This window comes from Leucoraja erinacea, chromosome 23 (assembly GCF_028641065.1).
Source record: "Leucoraja erinacea ecotype New England chromosome 23, Leri_hhj_1, whole genome shotgun sequence".
In the NCBI taxonomy this organism is placed as follows: Eukaryota; Metazoa; Chordata; class Chondrichthyes; order Rajiformes; family Rajidae; genus Leucoraja; species Leucoraja erinaceus.
The window spans coordinates 17,020,328-17,028,785 of NC_073399.1; the positions used below are offsets into that span (position 1 = coordinate 17,020,328).

The 8,458-nt window shown below is 45.3% G+C and overlaps 1 long non-coding RNA gene across 3 annotated transcripts; it reads left to right on the forward strand.

Annotated features, from left to right (window-relative positions):
- Positions 1 to 442: 442 nt before the first annotated feature.
- On the forward strand, positions 443 to 8,248 carry LOC129708305 (uncharacterized). 3 transcript variants are annotated; one of them, XR_008725320.1, is made up of 3 exons: positions 443 to 555; positions 3,796 to 3,936; positions 5,908 to 8,248. It is a non-coding gene; the product is annotated as an uncharacterized LOC129708305 (long non-coding RNA). The 3 variants fall into 3 exon arrangements; XR_008725321.1 differs by lacking the exon at positions 3,796 to 3,936; XR_008725322.1 differs by lacking the exon at positions 3,796 to 3,936 and having other exon boundaries at positions 468 to 585.
- Positions 8,249 to 8,458: the final 210 nt, after the last annotated feature.

An 8,458-nucleotide genomic window follows, 5' to 3' on the forward strand; every position in this document is an offset into this window, starting at 1 on the left:
CGACGCCCTGTGTCTCCCTAGAATGGGAAAAATAGCGCTATGTCGCTCTTCCAGGGAGATGCTAAATGCATTTCGTTGTCTCTGTACTGTACACTGAGAATGACAATTAAAATTGAATCTGAATCTGAATCTATGTCAGAGATTGAAATAGGAATGAGACAAATCGATTGAAGAGTTGCAAATTGAGCAGCCAGGGGAAGGAATACGGGGGATGGGGAGGGAGGGAAATGGGTGTAAGACCCTGTGGGGGAGTAAAGGGGGGAATTAAAAGGGATACAGAGGAACAGCACCTCGTATTTTGCTTGGGTGGCTTCCACCCAGTGGTGTGAACGTTAAATTATCTAATTTTAAGTAACCTGTTAACAAGCCTCTCCCCCCCCCCCCCCCCCCCCCCCCCCCCCCTCCACCCTAGTCGTCTAACCAGTTCTACAGCTTGCTGCAATGTATCAGGTATCTCTCTTGAGATCACACCTTCCCTGGCCATCAATGGACCCACCACGGAACTATCCTGCCTGGGGTGTTTCAGAAGGAACTGCAAATGCTGGAAAATCGAAGGTAGACAAAAATGCTGGAGAAACTCAGCGGGTGAGGCAGCATCTATGGAGCGAAGGAACTAGGCGACGTTTCGGGTCGAGACCCTTCTTCAATCCTGCCTGAGGTCATCTGTTGTCAGCTCTGATTTCGTCCTAGTCTTTTCTCTTGTCCTGTCTCCACCGCCACCCCCCCCCCCCCCCCCCCCCCCCCCCCCCCCACCTCCCATCCCCCCACTTCCCCTCTCCCCCTCTTTCAGTCTGAAGAAAGATCCCGTCCCAAAATGTCACTTATCCTTTTTCTCCAGAGATGCTCCCTGAACCGCTGAGTTACTCCAGAACTTTTTACAGCTTTAATAGAACCTGGTTTGCTTTCACTTTTAGTTAGTGGAAAGCACCACCTGGTGGACTAGCTGAGAATTGACATCAATCATTGCTGCATATGTAATGTTATGTAATAATTGAACAAGAGATACTTGGTCCTTAAGACAGCCGAGTCAAGAGAGTGATACAGCGTGGTAAAAGGCTCTTCGGCCCAACTTGCCCACACCCCCCAACATGTCCCATCTACACTAGTCCCACCTACTCATGTTTTGGTCCATATCCCTCCAAACCTGTTCTACCCATGTACCCAACTCTTACTTAAATGTTGGGATAGTCCCTACCTCAACTACATCTTTTGGCAGCGTGTTCCATACACCCACCACCCTTTGTGTGAAAAAGTTACCCCACAGATTATTTTTCCCCTTCACCATAAACCGATGTCCTCTGCCTCACCTACTTTGGGCAAGAGACTCTGTGCATCAACCTCTCATAGTAATTCCTCTCATGATTATATACACCTCTACAAGATCAATGAAGAATGTAAGTACATACTGCATCTCACTCAGGTGAAAAACTAGAGTGAATCCCACTTCAAGGTTCCTCCCTCACCATCCTTACATTATTAATAGATTCAATCTTATCAACAATCTGGATACATTTACGAGGACACACAGTGGCACATTCGGTAAAGCTGCTGCCTCACAGCGTCGGAGGCCCAGCTTCGATCCTGACCTCAGGTGCTGTCCGTGTGGAGTTTGCATGTCCTCCCTGTGACTGCGCGGGTTTCCTCTGGGTTTTCCGGTTTCCTCCCACGTTTCAAAGATATGCGGTCTTATAGGTTGTGGACTCTATAAATTACCCTCCAGGGCTTAGATTAGAAAATGTGACAACATAGAACTAGTGTGAAGGAGTGATCAAAGGTTGGCATGGTTGTTTCCATGCCTGGGCCTGCTTCCTTGCTGTATCGTTCAATCAATACATTCACCACATAACATATTTCTCAATATATTTCTGGTAGATTTATAATGTTTTAGAATACTTTTTCCTTGTCACAATTTATGAGTTTCCTTTGACTGAACTCTGCAAAAAGGTTTGTTGGAATTGATTTTAATTCAGACAGTGACTTCCTGATTTCTATGTTTATCTTATTCGAAAGTCGTGCAGTTTTGTAGGTTAATTGGCTTCTGTAAATTGGCCCTAGTGTTTAGGATAAAAACGTGTGATTGCTGGTCGGCACGGACGCCATGGGCCGAAGGGCCTGTTTCCATGCTGTATCACTAAAACTAAAACTGTTTATGCATGTTCCCACTTTCCTCAGCTTCATTACATCTTAATTTAGATTAGAGATACACCGTGGAAACAGGCCCTTCGGCCCACCGAGTTCACGCCAGTCAACATTAGTTCTATCCCACACACTAGGGAAAATTTACAGAAGCCGATTAACCTATAAACCTACACGTTTTTGGGATGTGGGAGGAAACCGGAGTACCTGGAGGAAACCCACGTGGTCACAGGGAGAACATAGAAACTCCGTACAGCCATCTCCTGTAATATGGATCGAACCCGGGTTTCTGGAGCTATAAGGCAGCAACTCAACCGCTGCCTGTTAATGCTATCTTCCATAACTGTCCTTCCAAAAATCTTTATTTCTCAACTAAAGATTGAATTCCTCTCTGGTTGACGTCCAATTCCTTCCCTTCCTTTTTGCAAACACTGTCAAGCTCCTTTCTTCCCACCTTCCACCTTTGTTGGTCTCCATGGTATGGATCACCTTTATCTGTGGTTACCACAAGGCACCTCTAATCCCATCCACCCTCAGCATTCTATACCTTCTGCAACCCATCATTTGGCATCTTCATCTTCCTCAGCATCTTATCATCTTTATCAGATTAATTTATTGTCACATGCACCAAACTACTTAGAGAAGCTTTTGTTGCGTGCTATCCAGTCAGCGGAAGGACAATACATGATTACAATCGAGCCATTTACAGTGTATAGATACATGATAAGGGAATAACGTTTAGTGCAAGGTATAGGCGGCTAAGCCCGATGAAGGATAGACCGAAGGTCACCAATGAGTTAGATAGTAGTTCAGGACTGCTCTCTGGTTGTGGCACCTGCCTTGTTTCTTGTATAGACAGTCAGAAGCTTTATCCCGTGATGAAAACGTCAAATACCAGAAGGCATAGCTTTAAAATGAGAGGGGCAATGTTTAAAGGAGGTGTGCAGATCATATTTTTAACAGAGTGTGGTGGGTTCCTGGAATGCACTGCCTGAGGTAGCATTTTAGGCATGCTGGTGGTGTTCACGATCACCCTTTTGGATAGGCACATCGATATGCATGGAATGGTGGAATATGGATTACGTGGAGACAGATCAGAGTTTACTCAGCGGGTCAGGCAGCATCTCCGGATAAAAGGAACAGGTGATGTTTCGGGCCGGAACCCTCTTTCAGACCGCCTGAAGAAGTGTTCCAACCCGAAACGTTACCTGTTTCTTTTCTCCAGAGACGCTGCCTGCCCCGCTGAGTTACACCAGCATTTTGTGTCTATCCTCGGTATAAACCAGCATCTGCAGTTCCTTCCTACAGATAAGAGTTTGTCTTGGCATCGTGTTCAGCACAGATATTGTGGACCGAAGGGCCTGCTCCTGAGCTACGCTGTTCTATGTTCTCTGGCAACATCAACCTTTTCACCTTGGAATCCAAGTCAATGGATATTTTCAAGGCAGAGATAGATAAGATTCTTGATTAGTATGGGTGTCAGGGGTTATGACACCCATACTAATCAAATCTAAAGAAGGAAGGAGAATGGGGTTAGAAGCGAAAGATAGATCGGCCATGATTGAATAGCGGAATACATTTGATGGGCCGAATGGCCTAATTCTGCTCCTACCACTTATGAACTTATATCCCAAAACGTCACCCATTCCTTTTCTCCAGAGATGCTGGCTGACCCGCTGAGTCACTCCAGGGTTTGGTGTCTGTCTTCGGTTTACAACCAGCATATGCAGTTCCTCCCGATGCACTCAAGAATTCAATATGTGTTATTGTATCAAAGGGTGGTACAGTACTGTGAATAAGGTTGGTTTGTTAATCAGTTGCTGTGTATTTATGAAATATGTTGTCGAGCAGGAGAACCACAATGTTAATGCGAGTACAATTATGCAACGCAAGTATGTTTTTGACAAGCTTTTGTTTCATTTTTGTCACCCTGTTTCCCATTACAACTGTAAATGCCGAGCAGCAAGCTGCAAGCCTCTTCTGATAGTTGTGATGTTGTCAGCTTGCTGGAGCTGTCATTTTTCACAATGAAGATACTGCCTCTGGAGATTATTATTGTGCCTCCACTGGAGCTGGCAGTCTTCACAATTCAGACAATACCCCTGGTGATTATGGTCATATGTTACCACAGGTAGATTCTGTTGCAATTGAAGTTGGACATATGTTAACATTTTCTGTGCATACCGCTGGAATGTGTTTGTGTGCTGCTGTTTTGTTTAATGGAGAGTGACATTTAGAGACATACTTTGCTCTTGTGCATGTTACAACCAAGGCACATTCAGCATCACTCCCACTGACCTATGGTACTTTCGACATAAGCAATGGCTTGATTTTAAAATACTGATTTCTTGTCTATCAAATTTCTCTACACCCTTGCCTTTCCAGGTAACCAAAGTCTCCCACAGCCCACAGTTATCTGCCCCCCATTTAGACTTTAAGAGATACAGTGCGGAAACATGCCCTTTGGCCCACCAGGTCTGCGCAGACCAACCATCGCCCCATTCTCCAGCATTATCGTACATTCTAGGGACATTTTACCATTATACCAAAGACAATTAACCTACATACCCCGCACGTCTTTGGAGTGTGGGAGGAAACTGGAGCACCCGGAGTAAACTCACGCAGTCACGAGGACAATGTATAAACTCTGTATAGACAGCACCCGTAGTCAGGATCGAACCCGGTTGCTGTAAGGCGGTTACTTTACCGCTGTGTCACCAGGCCTCCTCTATGGCCACTAACATTCATAGGGACTCAGACCTTCAGCAACCATTCCCTTCAGGTCCCTGCTCTTGGTAGAATATAGACCATAGTTTGTTTCCGGACCTCCCGCAGCAACAGCTTCGTCCGCTGGACTGGAGGGCGGCAGCTTCGACCGCCCCGGGCCGCGGAGTTTGAACCGGCCCATTCGCGGAGCTCGGATTCAGCCGCGGGGCTGACTACTTACCATCCCCCGGCGGGGTCATAACATCGGAGGCCTGGATCGCCTCAGCGCAGAGGGAGAGCAAGGAGGGAAGAGACAAGGACTTTGGGACTTTTTGTGTGTGTTTTTGTTATTTATTCTATGTTATGACTGCAGGCTAAACAATTTTGTAGCATTGAAAAGTGCAATAACAATAAAATTGAATCTAATCTAATCTAATCTAGTACAGTACAGCACAAGAACAGGCCCTTCAGCCCACAATGTCTGTGCCAAGATAAACTAATTTCATCTGCCAGCACATGATCCTTATCCCTCCCTGTCTCTGGAACTGTTGCACTACACTGCTGACAACTATATTCTGCACTCTATATCTTTCCCTTTGATCTCTCTATTGCACGAGTTCAGCTAGATTGCATTTAAGTACAGTATTATCTGATTTGATTGGATAGCATGCAAACAAAGCTTTTCACTGTACCTCCATATACATGACAACAATAAACCTAAACCTAAATCTAAAGTCTGCCCTGCATATTCATGTCATAAACACCACTATCTGCCTCCAAAAACCTGCTCCGCACATCTCCTTTAAACTGTTTTTAAATCTTCTTTAACCCTTCCCTGACTCTCTGAATAAAGGTTTCGACCCAAAATGATACCTATTCCTTCTCTCCAGAGATGCTGCCTGACCCGCTGCGTTACTCCAGCTTTTTGTGTCCGCCTTCCTTTAAATGTTTTAAACTTCTCACCTTAAAGCCGTGCCCTCTAATCTTTGACCTTTCCACCCTGGGAAAAAGGTTCTGACTGCCTACCGTACCTCTGCCTCTCATAATTTCATATACTATCATTAGGTCTCCCCTTGGTCTCAGGAGTTCCAGAGAAAACAATCCAAGTTTGTCCAAAAGGACACAGAGTGCTGGAGTAAATCAGCCGGTCATGCAGCGTCCATGGAGAACAAGGAGAAGCGACATTTCGGGTTGAGACTGAAGAAGGGCAGCTGGAGCACACATTCTGCCCCTCCACATCTTTCCTGGAATGGGGCCACCTGAACTGCACACAAATGAAGCCATTTTAAGGTTTTATTTCAAATTACCTGTTTGAACAAGCATTTCATCGTTTGTGCAATGTCAAATGTTGAGTGATAGTGTTTGTGTAAAATGCCGTGTGAAAATTTACTGCTTATAAGTTGCTGCATCTCTGCAGGCTGCTGTTGTGCAGCTTCTGACTTTGTTATAATCATATTGCTACCCTTCAACAATTGCAACCCTAAATCAACTGGCTACTGTTTGTGGCTAAACGTGTTTTATCTGTTTGAAAAGTAAACATGAATTTGTTTTTAACCAAACCACACACTGAGAAAATGGAATCGTTTCCTGAGCCACAAGAGACTGCAGATGCTGGATTCTTGTGCAAAGAACAAAGTGGTGGAGAAATTCAGCAGGTCAGGCAGCATCCGTCGAAGGAAATGGACAGGCGTCGTTACGGGTCGAGACCTTTTAGCTTAGTTTAGAGATACAGTGTGGATACAGGCCCTTCGGCCTATCGAGTCCAGACCGACCAACGATAACCCCGTACACTAACACCATCCTACACACTAAGGACAGTTTTTACAATTTACCAAAGCCAATTAACCTACAAATCTGGATGTCTTTGGAGTGCGGGAGGAAACCGGAATGCTCGAGAGAAAACGCAGTCACGGGGAGAACGTACAAACTCCATACAGACAGCACCCGTAGTCAGGATCGAACTCAGGTCTCTGGTGCTGTAAAGCAGTAACTCTGCTGCTGCTCCAGTGCCATCAAGGGGAGGGATGCATTGTTCTTTGTTTTTTTTACAGATTTGGGGACCTGGAATGCTGTAAAATTGCAGACTTTTACATCTCAATGTCTTTATGTGATGGGAGTGTGAAGCACAAGGAATAAGCAACTCCCATCATGCATTCATGCATTTCTGATTGTCTAATCTTACATTGTCTTTTATTGGCGGCTTGAAATGCCCCAATACAAATAGTAAAACTTCTCAAGCGCTGCTTTAGTTTAGTTTAGGGATACAGGCCCTTCGGCCCATCGAGTCCACGCTGACCAGCAATCCCCGTACAGCAGCACTTTCCTACGCACAGGGGACATGTACCAACTTTTACCAAAGCCAATTAACCTGCAAACCTGTATGTCTTTGGAGTGTATGTGGAAACCGGAGCACCCGGGGAAAACTCACATGGTCAAGGGGAGAACGTACAAACTCCGTACAGACAGCACTTCCAGTCGTAATCGAGCCCGGGTTTCTGGCGCTGTAAGGCAGCAACTCTACCGCTGCGGCACCGTGTCAACCTTCTTAGACATGAGGGCATGAGGCCTTGGCCTCCACACACTGACATGGGAATACTAATGGATGAGTGCCAATTGTCTCAGATGTAATTTGATATTGATGAGCTTGTGTTGTTTCTCCCTTTCTCCCTCCGAAAAACAGATATTTTACTCGCGGTTGGAAGGACATGATGAGACCTTTGCTGAAGAATGTATAGTTTGACATCCTAAAACACATCTGGCAGTGAACAATAAATATGCCCAAATACATGATTGAATATTACAAATGAATGCAAATAGGTGAAATCTGAATCTTATATGATTTGGAAGGGCGTGTAAATCCATGATGCTGGGAGTTAGATTACATCATCCGGAGCAGCGCTGTGGTGCAGCTGGTGGAGTTGCTGCCTAACAGCGCCAGGGACCCGGGTTCGAACCTGACCTCAGCTGCTGTCATGTGGAGTTTGCACATTCTCTCCGTGACTGCATGGGTTTCCTCCCACATCCCAAAGCCGAATGTGTTTCTAGGTGAATTGGCCTCCGTAAATTGCCCTTGATGTATAGGGAGTGGATGGGAAAACGGGATAACATAGAACTAGTGTGATCGATGGTCAGTGTGGACTCAGTGGGCCGAAGGGCCTGTTTCCATGCTGCATCTCCAAAATAATATATTTTTTAAATCAGACGCGGAATTTTTGATTGGTTGGCATGTGCTATGTAATCATTTCCAGATCAATGGATTATGTGAGCCACTCTCTCTCCCTCTATAACTTTTGTTTCTTCTCTGAAGCCCTGGAAAAAAGCATCAATATTTCGTTCCTGTGCTTCCCCCTCATCACTCACTGTTAAAACCCTTTTAATTGATTTCTGACTCACCAGTTGCATTTACTAGTCAGAATCAGCAAGTAGGCTCTGTGTAACTTCAAATGTGCCACAACATCATCCCTCCTAGATTTTATCTGCATTTTGTTCTGTCCAATCTTTAGTCTTTAGAGATACAGCACGGAAACAGGCCCTTTGGCCCACCGAGTCTGCACCGACCAGACATTACCCCTTACACTAGCACTATCCTACACACTAGAGACAATGTATGTCACAA